This window comes from Microcaecilia unicolor, chromosome 3, assembly GCF_901765095.1.
Source record: "Microcaecilia unicolor chromosome 3, aMicUni1.1, whole genome shotgun sequence".
Taxonomy (NCBI): Eukaryota; Metazoa; Chordata; class Amphibia; order Gymnophiona; family Siphonopidae; genus Microcaecilia; species Microcaecilia unicolor.
This window is the reverse complement of record NC_044033.1, coordinates 501,015,034-501,029,478: the sequence shown is the minus strand read 5'-3', so window position 1 is coordinate 501,029,478 and position 14,445 is coordinate 501,015,034.

Here is a 14,445-nt window from a genome sequence, read left to right as displayed (position 1 = left end):
CGAGTACTCTACCAAAACCCTCATCCACACCCTTGTCACCTCTCGTTTAGACTACTGCAATCTGCTTCTTGCTGGCCTCCCACTTAGTCACCTCTCCCCTCTCCAATCGGTTCAAAACTCTGCTGCCCGTCTCGTCTTCCGCCAGGGTCGCTTTACTCATACTACCCCTCTCCTCAAGTCGCTTCACTGGCTCCCTTTCCGTTTTCGCATCCTGTTCTAACTTCTTCTACTAACCTATAAATGTATTCACTCTGCTGCTCCCCAGTATCTCTCCACACTCGTCCTTCCCTACACCCCTTCCCGTGCACTCCGCTCCATGGATAAATCCTTCTTATCTGTTCCCTTCTCCACTACTGGCAACTCCAGACTTCGCGCCTTCTGTCTCGCTGCACCCTACGCCTGGAATAAACTTCCTGAGCCCCTACGTCTTGCCCCATCCTTGGCCACCTTTAAATCTAGACTGAAAGCCCACCTCTTTAACATTGCTTTTGACTCGTAACCACTTGTAACCACCTGCCTCCACCTACCCTCCTCCTTCCTGTACACAATAATTGATTTGATTTGCTTACTTTATTTTTTGTCTATTAGATTGTAAGCTCTTTGAGCAGGGACTGTCTTTCTTCTATGTTTGTGCAGCGCTGCGTATGCCTTGTAGCACTATAGAAATGCTGAATAGTAGTAGTAGTAGTAGTAGCAGGGACTACAGCCCAAGACATGCCCAAAAGTAGCCCCACAATGTTTAAAACCAAAAATAGCTACGTGAGGTTGAGGGCGAGAGTGGTGGGGGTGGGGGGGAGAGACACCCCCACCCCTGCTCCTCTCCAATCACCCTTGTATCCAGTCTCTCCATAGTGGCTCTGTGTTCCCTGATGTTCTTTCCCCCTCGTAGAACAGGCAGATTGATCAGCACCCAAGTTGGGTACTATCTCTGGTTTCTTTGAAGTATCAGCACTCACCAGCTCCACTGCTCCCAGTCGTGAACTCCATTCTCCATAAGGGTTGTCTTTTTGGGTACCTGCCTTTCTGTGCATAACATGCAGGTTACCTCCTCCAAGCCTTTCTTTAGGATTATACCTGCCATTTGATGTAGGTTATACCCCTTTATGTCATTTGTTTTGCTTTGATTCCATCCCCTTGTTCCTTTTAATATTTCCAGCAGCCTTTGTTCAAAGGCTGTTTTAGCCTCCCTGTCTATTGTATTGAAAGCTATCAGAGCAATTCTTATATCAAAAGATGTTTATTTCGTGAGATGAAAAGTGTGTCTGGCTTAAGGAGAACCCCTACAAAAGCTGCAAATTGCTGTGTTGTAGCACAAAATCTCCCGGAATACAGTTAGCTATAATAATAGCAATTACATTTTGTGGCATTCCAGAACAAAGCAGACCTGTAGGGCACCTATGGATTTGAAGGCTGAGTTTTTATTCAGATCTTTATTTTCCTTCATCTGCTATTAATTGAAGTAAATACACCCTGAGTGAAGCGCGCCCAAGGCCCATGCAGCTTTCATTGAATTAGAGGAATGTATCAAATGAAAATAATGAAGGGTAACTGTCAAAGAAACTGGAAGAAGAAGATGCAATAAGTAAAATAAAAATTTTGTAGCAGGAAAAGTCTAATACGGCTCTGTTCACTCAGTTTTGAGACTTAAGAAAAGATTTCCAGAAGAAAGACATTTCATCATTTTTGTGAATAAAAAGAGTCGCATCCTAATATAGGGGCCCTTTTGCTAAGCCGCGTAAGTGTCTACGCGCGCCCAATGTGCACCAAAATAGAGTTACCGAATGGCTACCGTGTGGCTCTTGCGGTAATTTCATTTTTGCTGCGCGTCCGATATGCGCAGCTGAAAAAAAACATTTTTATTTTCTGCCCCACGTATCGGATGCACGCCAAGTGGCATTTGGCGCATGTAGGTTCATTACCGCCCGGTTACTGCGTGAGACTTTACCGCTAGGTCAATGGCTGGTGGTAAGGTCTCAGGCCCAAAATGAACGCGCGGCAATTTTCATTTTGCCGTACGCCCATTTTCGGCAAAATTTTTTAAAAAGGCCTTTTTTACAGGTGCGCTGAAAAATGATTCTGCATGCTCCCAAAACCCATGCCTACTCTATCGCAGGCCATTTTTCAGAGCACCTTAGTAAAAGGATCCCATAGTGCCCGATTGGTCACATTTGTGGTTACCATGTATGAAACAACCTGTGGATCATGTTATATGTGTTGCTGCCTTACTCACCAGCGATGCACAAGGTTTGTTCAATTATTTTGAAATATAGGTACGTTCTACAATTGCATCTTTCATGTCAAGAAGCATATTTGTTTGTTTTTAAGAGAGGGAAGATGAAAGGAACCTAGTAGCTGAATTTCCATCTGGGTGGGAACTGCCTACTAAGGGCTTCTAAAGTGAAAGAGATTTACAGAGCAGCTTTCCTCCAAGAGGGGGTCCAGAGAGAGTGAAGCTGTGAAAGGATTGGTCACATTTGTGGTTACCATGTATGAAACAGCCTGTGGATCATGTTATATGTGTTGCTGCCTTACTCACCAGCGACACAAGGTTTGTTCAATTATTTTAGAAATCAAACAAAATAAAACATGGAAAAGAAAATAAGATGATACCTTTTTTATTGGACATAACTTAATACATTTCTTGATTAGCTTTCGAAGGTTGCCCTTCTTCCTCAGATCTCTAGTGGTCTTCAAAAGCCCAGATAAGTACCGTTGAAAATTTATATAGTTCATCGGAATAAGTATACTAAAAACTATCTTTACATACTTGGAGGTTTTTTAAAGACTTATGAGGAGCTCAAGCGTTGTCCACAAGGGAGTATTTCCCTGTAAATAGTGGATATAAGCTTTCAATGGTTCACTGTTCAAAGGAGCAAAGACAGTTGAGCATCTGAAGTCTTTTTTCCTGCATTACTGAGAGAGAAACTTGTCTATTAAATTAGAGCAATATGGGAGCTCCCAGTTTAATACTGGGTTCAGACAATGTTATGAGCTCCCAGTTTAATACTGGGAGCTGATAACATTGTCTGAACCCAGATGGAAGCACAGAGAATGAGGGTTAGTAAATGGGAAGGGCACTGCGGCCTGCGGGGGTGTGGAGGTGGGTAGTGCAGGAGTAGAATATGAGTGAAAAAGGGACTGGGAAGACAATGTGGGGTTGCTAAGGTAGAGGGAAATTGTCGGGAGCTGACAAGGGCTGATTGCTGGAGAGTAAGGAAAGAGCAGTGCTGGTTGGCTTTTGTTAGTTATAAAAGAAGGGAAACAGTTCCATGGAATCTTAGCAGAGATTGGGTGATGCTTGTAATTGGGAAACAAAATGGGAGCTGGGCAGACTTCTACGGTCTATGCCCTGAGAAAGGCAAGGACAGATCAAAATCGGGTATACAAATAAAGTATCACATACCACGTAAATGAGTTTATCTTGTTGGGCAGACTGGATGGGCCGTACAGGCCTTTATCTGCTGTCATTTACTATGTTACTATGTCAGGAAGGGGTTGTGGTGGGAGGGCAGGGTGGGAGAGGTGGTCAGTGGGTGATTTTGTCCTGTTCACCCTTCCCTCATCTCTTAGCAGTGGGTAGGTGGGGCGAGGGTGGGGGTTAGCGGGGTAGAAGAGGGTGTCTGAGTGGCGGTCGCAGCTGGGGGGTGGGGAAGGTGTTGTGGAAGTTGCAATATATTTTGTATGACTTTTAATAATCAGGGATTATTAAATGAGGGATATAAGAAGGTCCATAGATTGGTCTCATGTGCGTCACCACCATGGGAAGGGGCGTGAACGTGCGTCACTGCAGGATGTGTGGGCTGGGGTTAAATGGAGGAGGAAAATGGAGTTGGGAACAGGTAGTTCAGCACCAGGGGTGGGAAGGGGATTTTATGTTATAAGTTAATGTTTGCAGAGCGTAAAGCACATAAAGCTGCAACCATTGTCTTGCCACGTAATTAAACTAAATTACTTGTAATGTTTTAATTGGAAGTGGGTTTGAATGAAAAGTGTGGAAGGAAAGGTGCGAGTGACAATGTTATGCATCTTAGATTATTTTTTATTAAATTCTTATAAACTGAAACAACTTTTCTCCAGACTACCTTATTCTCCTCATTCCTATTTTTAATCCAAGCCCTTTGCAGGTACCAACAATGTTGTTTCATTCACACGATATTTATTAAATCTAGGTGAACCTTTGTTACGCGTATGTTTTCTCTTGACCACTTGAACTATCTCATCCTATTAATATGATTCCAATTTTACAGCATTTTCTACAGGTCTTCTATTGATCTATCCAAAAATGATTCAATCTTAGCCCAAAATTGATTTCCTCAATTTTACCCCCCCCCCCCCCCCCCCCCATAAAATAATGTTCTCAAGCTGGTCTTCTGGTTTGATAGTTTAATAAATTTGATACACCATTCTACTCAACAAAGGTCACAGTGGTTTTCAATAAAATATAACAAGTAGAAAAGAACACCATGAATTATAGAATAGAAAAAAAATCACACCTGAAGAAATGAACAAATCCTTTTTTTTTCTCCATTTAAATAGCAATTCTAGATAAAAAATGATCCAACCAAATAACTGGTTTTAAAATTTGCTTTTCTATTATCAAACTTCAGAAAGACTCAAAAGAATAGACAAATAAATCTAGTTGATCCCTTTTATATGAGTAGTTTGAGAGTTTGACTGAAAAAGTTCTAAAGAGTAAAAAAAAAACAATTAAAATTTTTAATATAGACCACAGTACAGTGTTTTGAACTTAAAACATGCTGTGACCCTTTTGTGTCGTTTTTCAATTTCAATAAAGTTTCCTCTTTGGACCTACCTCACTGGTTTGCTTCTGTGTCTCACGGTTTCGTGAGGTCTTTTCCTCCTCCTTGTTGGTTTCCTGTGACAGAAAATTGTACAGAGTTGGTTGAGCAGCTGGCCATTATCCTGGTGGACGACAACTTATCAAATGAAGTCATCTACTATAACAAATACCAAAGGGTCCCTTTTACAATGCAGCGTTAAGCACTAACGCTTGTTTACCGCACACTAAAAAGGCAATACCATGGGATGCGCTTAGGCGTTCCATGGTAGATCTGGGATCGGTGAGCATCAATCCCACGGGGTGTGTGTTTGGACGCAGAGAGTAGGTGTGCTGTGCGCTAATCGGGTAGCGTGGGTAAGTCACCACACATTGCCCAATTAGTACAGGGTTAGCGCGGGAGCCCTTTCCCCCTAATAGATAGGTGGCAGTAAGGGCTGATGCACTAATGGTCATGCAGTAATTGGGAAATTAGCACATGGCCATTAAGTGGAAAATAGAAATTGCAACCAAAAGTGGCTTCAGTGTGTGGGAAACCCACGTGCTACAAATAGCACAGGCCACTTTTTAGCACTGATTATTAAAAGGGCCCCCATCATTTCCAAATCTGTATCATTTAAGGAATCCCTCAAGGAAACAATTTTAAAAACCCTTATAAATGAACACTATCAGGCTTATTTTCGAAAGGGATCGCCGGCGATCTTCCGACACAAATCGGGAGATGGCCGGCGATCTCTCAAAAGCGGCCAAATCGGTATAATCGAAACCCCCTTTTTTGACACCATCACCACTTTCCTGTCGCCAAGCCGGTGAAAGTTCAAGGGGGCATGTTGGCGGCGTAGCAAAGGCGGGACATTGGCGGGCATGGGTGTGGCTAACAGATGGCTGGCTTCAGCGCATAATAGAAAAAACAAAAGTGGCATTAATGAGAATTTCGCCGGTTTTACTTGCTCCTTTTATTTTCATGATCAAGCCTCAAAAAGGTGCCCCAACTCATCAGATGACCACCGGAGGGAATGGGGGATGATCTCCCCGTATTCCCCCAGTGGTCACCAACCCCCTCCCACACTAAAAAAATAAAAATAAAAACCTTTTTTTGCCAGCCTGTATGCCGGCCTCAAATGTCATGCCCAGCTCCCTGACAGCAGTATGCAGGTCCCTGGAACAGTTTATATTGGTTGCAGTGGATTCCAGGCAGGCGGACCCAGGCCCATCCCCCCTACCTGTTACACTTGTGGTGGTAAGTGTTGAGCCCTCCAACCCCCCCCCCAAAACCCACTCTACCCACATGTAGGTGCCCCCCTTCACCCATAAGGGCTATGGTAATGGTGTAGAGTTGTGGGGAGTGGGTTTTGGGGGGATTTGGGGGGCTCAGCACCCAAGGTAAGGTAACTATGCACCTGGGAGCTATTTGTATATATTTTTTTTAATTTTTAGAAGTGCCCCCTAGGGTGCCCGGTTGGTGTCCTGGCATGTCAGGAGGACCAGTGCACTACAAATGCTGGCTCCTCCCATGACCAAATGCCTTGGATTTAGCCGGGGTTGAGATGGCCGCTTTTAGTTTCCATTATCGCTGAAAAACAAAAGCGGACATCTCAAACCCGGCGAACTCTGGCATTTGGCCGGTCCAAACCGTATTATCGAAAGAAAAGATGGCCTGCCATCTTTTTCGATAATACGGTTCCGGCCAGCTGTTTGCGGCTCCGCCAAAATAGATCGCCAGCAATCTATTTTGCCGGCGCCGTTCGATTATGCCCTCTATATCTCCATCTCTTCTACCCGAGTGTGGTATATGCTAAATTTTGTTACCTGGAGGGCATAAATCTTGTATAATAACATACGACCCAATGGGCTAACATGCTTTAACCCTACGGAGTTTGGTCATGATATTATCCCAGGTGGAGAGTTGATCTTCTAGAGAAAATGTGACCCATTTCATTGAGATGCATCTCAAGAAGTCAAAAAGCACTCAGGGGTTAAATCCCTAAGGAATATTTTTACTAAGGTGCGCTAACAGATTTAGCACATGCTAATGATTAGCACACGTTAAATGATGACACCCATAGAAATATAATGGAATTCTTATCATTAGCATACGCTAAATCCATTTGCGTACCTTAGTAAAAGGATCTTTGAGTCTCCTGACCATCCTGGGGGTGGTCGAAGCATTCCTAGGTAGAACCATTTTCCTGCCAGAAAGTGAGAAGTGAGTGATCCAACCAGGGAATAGGATAGTTAAGACTGAAAGTATACTACGGAGTGTGGATGTATTAATGAGGCCTAGAATATAGGCCAGCCCTTTGAGTGGGAAAAAGCATCAGAGTGAAACATAATCATGAAGATGTGGAACCTGCATGGAGAGCCAGATACAACTCTGGCCACCTTGTTGGGTAGACTGGATGGACAGTACAGGGTTTTTATCTGCTGACTTTTACTACGTTACTATGATCTGAAAAAAAGAGGTTTTGTTTCAATAGCTTTCCTAATTTTGTCCAGATATAAGAAAGTTTAAAAGTAAGTGGTTGATATTCAACCAGTGGCCGCTCAGCGTATTGTTGACTGCTACTGGTATTATGTCTAAAAATTCAATGTCGGGCCATGTCCGGGAGTCGGCATTGAATTTCCAGGTTTATGGAGCCAGCTAAAGCATAGCTGGTTAAGGGGCCCTTTTACTAAGGCACGTAGGCACCTTTGCATGTTCAATGCATGCCAAATTGGAACTACCGTCTGGCTACTATGTGCCCTAGGTGGTAATTTCATTTTTGACGCGCACCTAAAACATGTGGTAGAAATTTTCTACCATGTGGCGCTTACCTGGCAGTAATCAGCAGTGTATGCACACTGACGATTACCGCCCGGTTAATGCATGAGACCTTACCGCTAAGTCAATGGGTGGTGGTAAGGTCTCATGCTGAAAATGGACGCATGCTGATTTTAATTTTGACGCATGTCCATTTTTGGCCACAAAAAAGACCTTTTTTTGTAGGCGCGCTGAAAATTGACCTGCGCGCATCCAAAACATGCCCCTACAGCAGCGTAGGCCATTTTCCGGAGCGTCTTAGTAAAAGGGTCCCTAAGTGCGATGTTCAGCGCTTAACCAGCTATAGATAGTACTAACTTTTATGCGGTCCTATTTATACGGTTTTGTGCTAAATATTGGCAGTTAACTGGCCAAGTGCTGACTCTTTCTTCAGAACACCCCCCAAAACAGCCAATTTTGAGATAGGCACTAACCGGACATTCTCAGTGTAACCTGGGTCTCACCCGTGCACTAGCTCCAGCCCCGGGCCACAAAAGAAAATCCTTTCACAGTCTTTGCTCACTCTCAGACCACAATACCGCATTTCCTATCCACTTACAGTTGACCTGGGCTGGGTCAGTGGTCTGGAATACCGATCCAGGAGTTTGGGAGGCTCTTTTCCACTCAGCTCTTCAGTCCAGGAACCATACAGCACCCCCAAAGTGTTTAATAACAAAACTTTTATTGCAAGCTGTGCAACAGGCAGACTTTAACTTTAACCTTCTTCACAGTCACTTAATAAACTCCAGCACAGCTCAGTCCCAAACTTCTGTTATTCCTGGCGTGAACACCTTTTCTACTCTTCTCCTCAGGTATATTTACAGAGGCACTTTCTCTCAGGGGGGCTATACGCACATTCAGAAGGCTCCTGTCCATGCCTATCCCAGAGAATATTGTCCTAAGGGCTATGCTCCTCACTTTTAGAGGTCCAGACCCTCCTGGCCTGACCTACCTCCAAGGTGACCTTTGCGTTGGCTCACCCTGGTCCTGGGTTGGGCACTCCCTGGCTCTTATCCTTGGCTCCCGGGCTGGGTCTCTCCTCTGCCCACCCGTAGCTCTCCTCTGTCACAGTTGCCGCATTGCTGAGCCTCAACTCCTCTTTCCAGCCAATGTTCTGCTTCTCTTAAAATGGGTTTCCCCTTTACGCCTTCAGGTCAGTGGCAGGGGAGGACCATCAGGCAACCAAAAAAATCCTCTAAAGGACAAACACTTCTCTTTATCTCCTTCTAACTCCTCCCCCATTGTCACTCTTCAGTTTCAGTGCACCTTCTCTCTGTATTTTATTTCAAACTACTCCCCTTGGGCTGGGCTTCCTCCCATTCAGGGACTTCCCGTCATTCCCCTTAGTGACTCTTTTCAGGTACTTACTTTGCTAGTAATCCTCAATTTAATAGGGGATTACATCAGCGTCACTAAGCACTTAATAACATAGGCAGGCTGCACTCCCTCTCGCTCCAACCCTCCGGTTTGGGAATAAATGGCCACAGCTTTTATTGAAAAACATTAACAATCCCTAGGAAGCACCCGAGCCTTGGGTTTGACGTTGCAGATGCTTACGCCCTCCGCCATAGCTTATCCAGCTAGAGAGCAAGCATCTCAGCCCATGCTGCGGCCAGCCTTTTTCCGGCCCCCAACGTGGCCAAGCCTCCATCTGCCTGGGGCATCCCCCCCTAGACCAGAGCCCCACCTGCCATGCCTAACCAGCGAGGTGATTGGTCTGCCAGCAGTGAGTGCTCCTGTCCTTTGCCTGAAGTGGGCGATCTTCCTTTCGACTGTTGTTCCAACACATCCCAGAGTTCCCAGGCTCGGGTGCCTCCGCCAGCTGTGACAATATACATGATGTTAGTTCGCTGTACCTAGATGGCATATGAAACAAAGCACGACATAATTTGTAGCAATTAGTATAACAGTGCATCGAAATGAAATTAGCAAGCGAACATAACGTAACAAGGCCAAGGTAACAGGTTTCTATGGCAACGCAGTGCCATGGAGACATACTGAGTCAACGTAACAGGAACTATAAGCAGTCAACTTAACACGAAGTATCATAAAGTAACCTGCTGGTGGGGGACACATTCTTACAGGCAATTGCAGTCGCTTGAACTCCGGCCCCTTCTAGCATAGCAGGTGAGCCCACCTCTCCCGCTGCAGTGCGTGAAAGGGAAGGGAGGGTGGGAAAACTCCTGCACCGCTTGCTGCCGACAAAGAGGCCCTCCCCGCCTCATCGGCAGCTCTTATGCGGTGCATGGGACACGCTGCAACCGCGTCCCTTCCGGCCTCTCAACCAACGGAGGGCAGGATCTCCTGCCGCGTCATTCGGATCGTCGGTGGGGAAGCCGGAAGGGAAGGGTCACTCTTGCCAGGGAGCTGTTGTCCGGCAGCCACCATGTTATGTGTGGCTGCTCGGCATGCTCCTTGCTGGCCTTCCTGTACAGCTGAAAATGACCAGTTACCCTGAACAGGCGATTTAACCGGCCAGGTGCCATTTCTGGCCAGTTAAATCGATTTGAATATCGACCCGTAAATGTTACAATCATTCCTTTAGAAAATAATGTGAGCTGGGTGGGTATGGAGAATCTATGGTGGTTTCTCCTACCTGCTGGTAGATCCCCTTAAGGGATATTTTATCAAATATTTCTTGAATATCTGCTTTTACAACAGTTACATGGCCAGGTTTTCAGTTTATTCATCTTCCAGAGGTTAAAAGGTTAAAAAATAAAAACTCTTTTGAAAGGAACCAGAGATGTAAAAGCAACATTTTTATTTTAATTTATTTTATTGTTGTTGTTGTTGTTGTTGTTGTTTTTTTTACATTCAGAGGAGCTCAGCAGCTGGAAAAGTAGTTATTGTAAGAAAAAATTTAACATTTAAAGCCACCTGGTTATTCAAAAAGCAACTTATGACAAAGATTTATTGTTCTGAAGGTGTTCAGTGGCTAGAACATAAACTCCCTATGAAATATATTAGTTGTTTAGAGTCACTTACTGACTTGGAATGAAGGCAAAAAAAACCCTTTAATGAAACAATTCATTAATTGGCCAGAGCAGCTTAGTGGCTGGAAAAGCTAAATGTTATAAAATATTTATTGTCTGAAGCAGCTCAGTAGGCTGAAAAGCTATTTAGAAAGTGCAGAATTTATTGAATGCTGAGAGTTAGATGTAGGGAAAACAATTTGTGCTCAGCAGCTGGGAAAAGCACTGCATACGAGTGGCTTAAAGTACATAGGTGACTGGATTGCAGAGTTGTAATACGAGGTGTCCACAACGGCACCCCTAATTTGTACAATTGCTACAAAAGTAGCTTAAGATAATTAATTTGAGGTCCCCTGCGCAAAGGTGATGTGATTTCTAATGAAAACAGAACAAAAAAAAAAGTGTATTAGTCTCACTAGGTGTTCGCAATTTCCTCTAAATTACAGGCAGGATATAGGACATCACGGGGGTAATTCCATAAAGGGGGGTGGGGGGTGGGGCTAACATTTACATATTGATTACATTCATAAATATTTAGAATACTCACATACAAGTACGCACAAACATATTGAAATATCAAAAATCCACTGCTATTCCTTAAACACAAGTTATACACTGTGTGATGAAACTATTTCTTAAATAATGAGACTACGACTCATGTCAATACCAATTCTAACCTCAGGCACCACAAAACATTTTTATAAAATTTATAACCATTTAAATTTTTACAAGCGATAAAACAACTTGCCGGAAATACAGAGAAAGTAATATATAGGAATTATTTCAGTCAGGTAATTCTATTCTCTTCCTTAGACCACTAAATAGGGAGAGTGAAACAAGACAAGGAGATCAATTAAACAGTAAACAGAAAAAAACGTGGTATTAACCTGATTATCCCCAGATATTACTCATCTAATTCATTATTCCACATTGATCATCTGGTTGGCTTCTTCAAGGCCAATACGGTGTATGGTCAAATCATTTAATTGAAAACATACTTATTGTCCAATATTAGTTAGAAGTAATACATCTGATTACATTCTTTCTCTTTTAAAAAGCAGAAGTTATTTAACAATACATAATACTTAAATCTCTAATTCAAATCCCATTGATTAAAGTAATCCCAGTTTTCACAGGCTTCACTCCTTTTAAAGTAATAGTTGAGGAAATATTTCTGAGGAAAACTTTAGGACTCATACCCGGAACTCTGGGAAAAACAATAAACTCGATATTAATTATCTATAATAATATTAATTTTATTATTCAAAGTTTCTGGTCTATTATCATTTTCAAAATCATAACCATTTCTTGCTCGTGTAGAATCATTTGTTATATCAATTTCTCACTCGCAAAGGGTTCAGTTAAATTGTCCATGTTACTCTCTAATAAAATTATATCTGAAACAAAATTATTTACTGCCACCGTTAGGTCCCGAAGCGCCTTCCAGATGGTATTCAATGTAACCTCCATGGGAGTCAAAAACTCCAAGTTGATTTCTCATAGGTGTTTAGGAGTGGTTCCGCCGATTCGGGTTCTGCTGTAAACGTCCTCCGTTTCAGCATATGCCTCTAACTCACTCCTCCACTCCTTTGGACATGGTGTTTGAATAATTTGGGAGCGATGGAGTTGTTTTTTCCAGGTCCAAGAGCGTTGACGCTCCTTCGCCGGCGCTAATCAAAAGACTTCCCAACCCTTTCATCTGTGGGCAGTTCGTCGTGCAGCGATCCCGCACTTGCTGCTCAGGGGACAAAATGCTGGCCATCGGCGGCTGACCGCCGGTTGTCCCTTTCCTCTCAGTTAAGGTAACTGCAATTGCAGAGAGGAAATTTACATAAAGAATACGAAACTTCAGAGGGCAGCTGGGCCATTGGGCATACGAACTTCAGGTCGCCATCTTACCACTCTCCCAGTTTGGGACACTCGTCTGGCTTCTCCTCAGAGGCCTGTCTGATATGGGTAACCCTTCAGCATAGCCCTCTGAGTCACAGAAGCCCCTCCACCACTACAAGGTGGTGTCCCTTCGGAGGGGTAAAAATTTTTTCTTTTAAAGAGATGAATCAAATAATTTCTATATATTACCTTCTCTGTATTTCTGGCAAGTTGTTTTATCGCTTGTAAAGATTTAAATGGTTATAAATAAAATTTAAAGAGATGGATCCTCAGATGGTCAACAGCAAAATATCCAAATATTATAACTTCAGTGTAGCATTCCTCAATGAATTTTCATATTTAGATAGTTATGAAACACTTATCTTAATGATACTTTAGATGACATAAGCTCTCTTGCTTGTCTTAATGATACTTTAAACATGGTAACCTCCAATCTTCATTATAACTAAAAAATATACCTCAAGCATATGCATAATTCCAAAAGCAAGGTTCATAAGGGATTCAAACATTACTTATCAGTTTTCCAATAATGGCAGTGGCGTCTGTCTCAGGCATTCAAAACTCCCAAGGTCCCATGGGGCAATGGCCTAGTGGAGGAGTGGCCTATTGGTTAGAGCACTGGTCTTGCAATCCAGAGGTGGCCAGTTCAAATCCCACTACTGTTCCTTGTGATCTTGGGAAAGTCATTTAACCCTCTATTGCCTCAGGTACAAACTTAGATTGTGAGCCCTCCTGGGACAGAGAAATATCCAGAGTACCTGAATGTAACTCACTACTACTTAAAAAGGTGCGAGCAAAATCTAAATCTAAAATAAGAAATAAAAACTTGACTACTTCCATGTTTGTGTATGATGTTAGATCAACATCATCCATTCAAGTTCAAGTAGATACACACATGTACTACATTGCGCTTATTTTACAGGTAGGCGTACACATACTGCCAGATTCTATTTATCGTGCCTAGCATTCAACACCTAAATGTAAGCATATTCCATAACAATGGGCATGGTTTAATTGGCTTAACAAGCCAATCAGTGTTATTAGCAATTCCAGGAATAACATGTATAGAATGTTTGTATGTTTGGGAAGCTTGCCAGGTGCCCTTAGCCTGGATTGGCCGCTGTCGTGGACAGGATGCTGGGCTCGATGGACCCTTGGTCTTTTCCCAGTGTGGCATTACTTATGTACTTAACAAGTAATAATGAGCACTAATTGGCAATAATTAGAATTTACACACCTAACACACTAAATGTATGTCATAACGCACTGTATCTAAATTCTAATGAGCACACTCAAAAAGGGGCATGGTTATAGGCAGGGAAATAGGCATTTTGTGGGCATGCCCAAATTTACATGCGTTGTGTGATATCCCCCTCTTCACTCAGGGTGACCTGGTTCTCAATATGCAGATCATATGCAAATTAGTGTGCTACCCCTTCTCGCTCAGGGTGACTTGGTTCCTACTAAGCAAATTAAACAGGTCACACCAACTGCATATTTCTCAGGCAACTCTTTATTCCAGCCCCTGGGCACACTTCTTCTAGCTTAATACTTTATGCTTTTATAGGTCTTCACACTGAGCCTCCCCACACAGATACATGGGCTCAGTACTAGCTTCGATACTTTGGGGACTTCTAACCCCAGGCTTTGCAGCCTGCTTCTCTTAGTACTGGGACACACAGTCCCCCCTTCTTTGGACACAGAGTCCTGGACCCACAGTCCTTCCTTCTTCGAACACACAGTTCTTTACAAGTACTTGGGACACACAGTCCTTTGAACACACAGTTCCTATAAGTACTGAGGACCCACAGTCCAACATTAATGCTTTAGGGCCTTCTTACCCCAGGATTTTCAGCCTGCTTGTCTCCTTTGGACACCCAGTCCACCACCAGTCCATAAGGTCAGCCAGTATCTTCCAGGGGGATCTCTCTTCTTCTGCTGCCAGCTCACCTATCTCCTTTTCACAACTCAGGTGGGTATAAAGG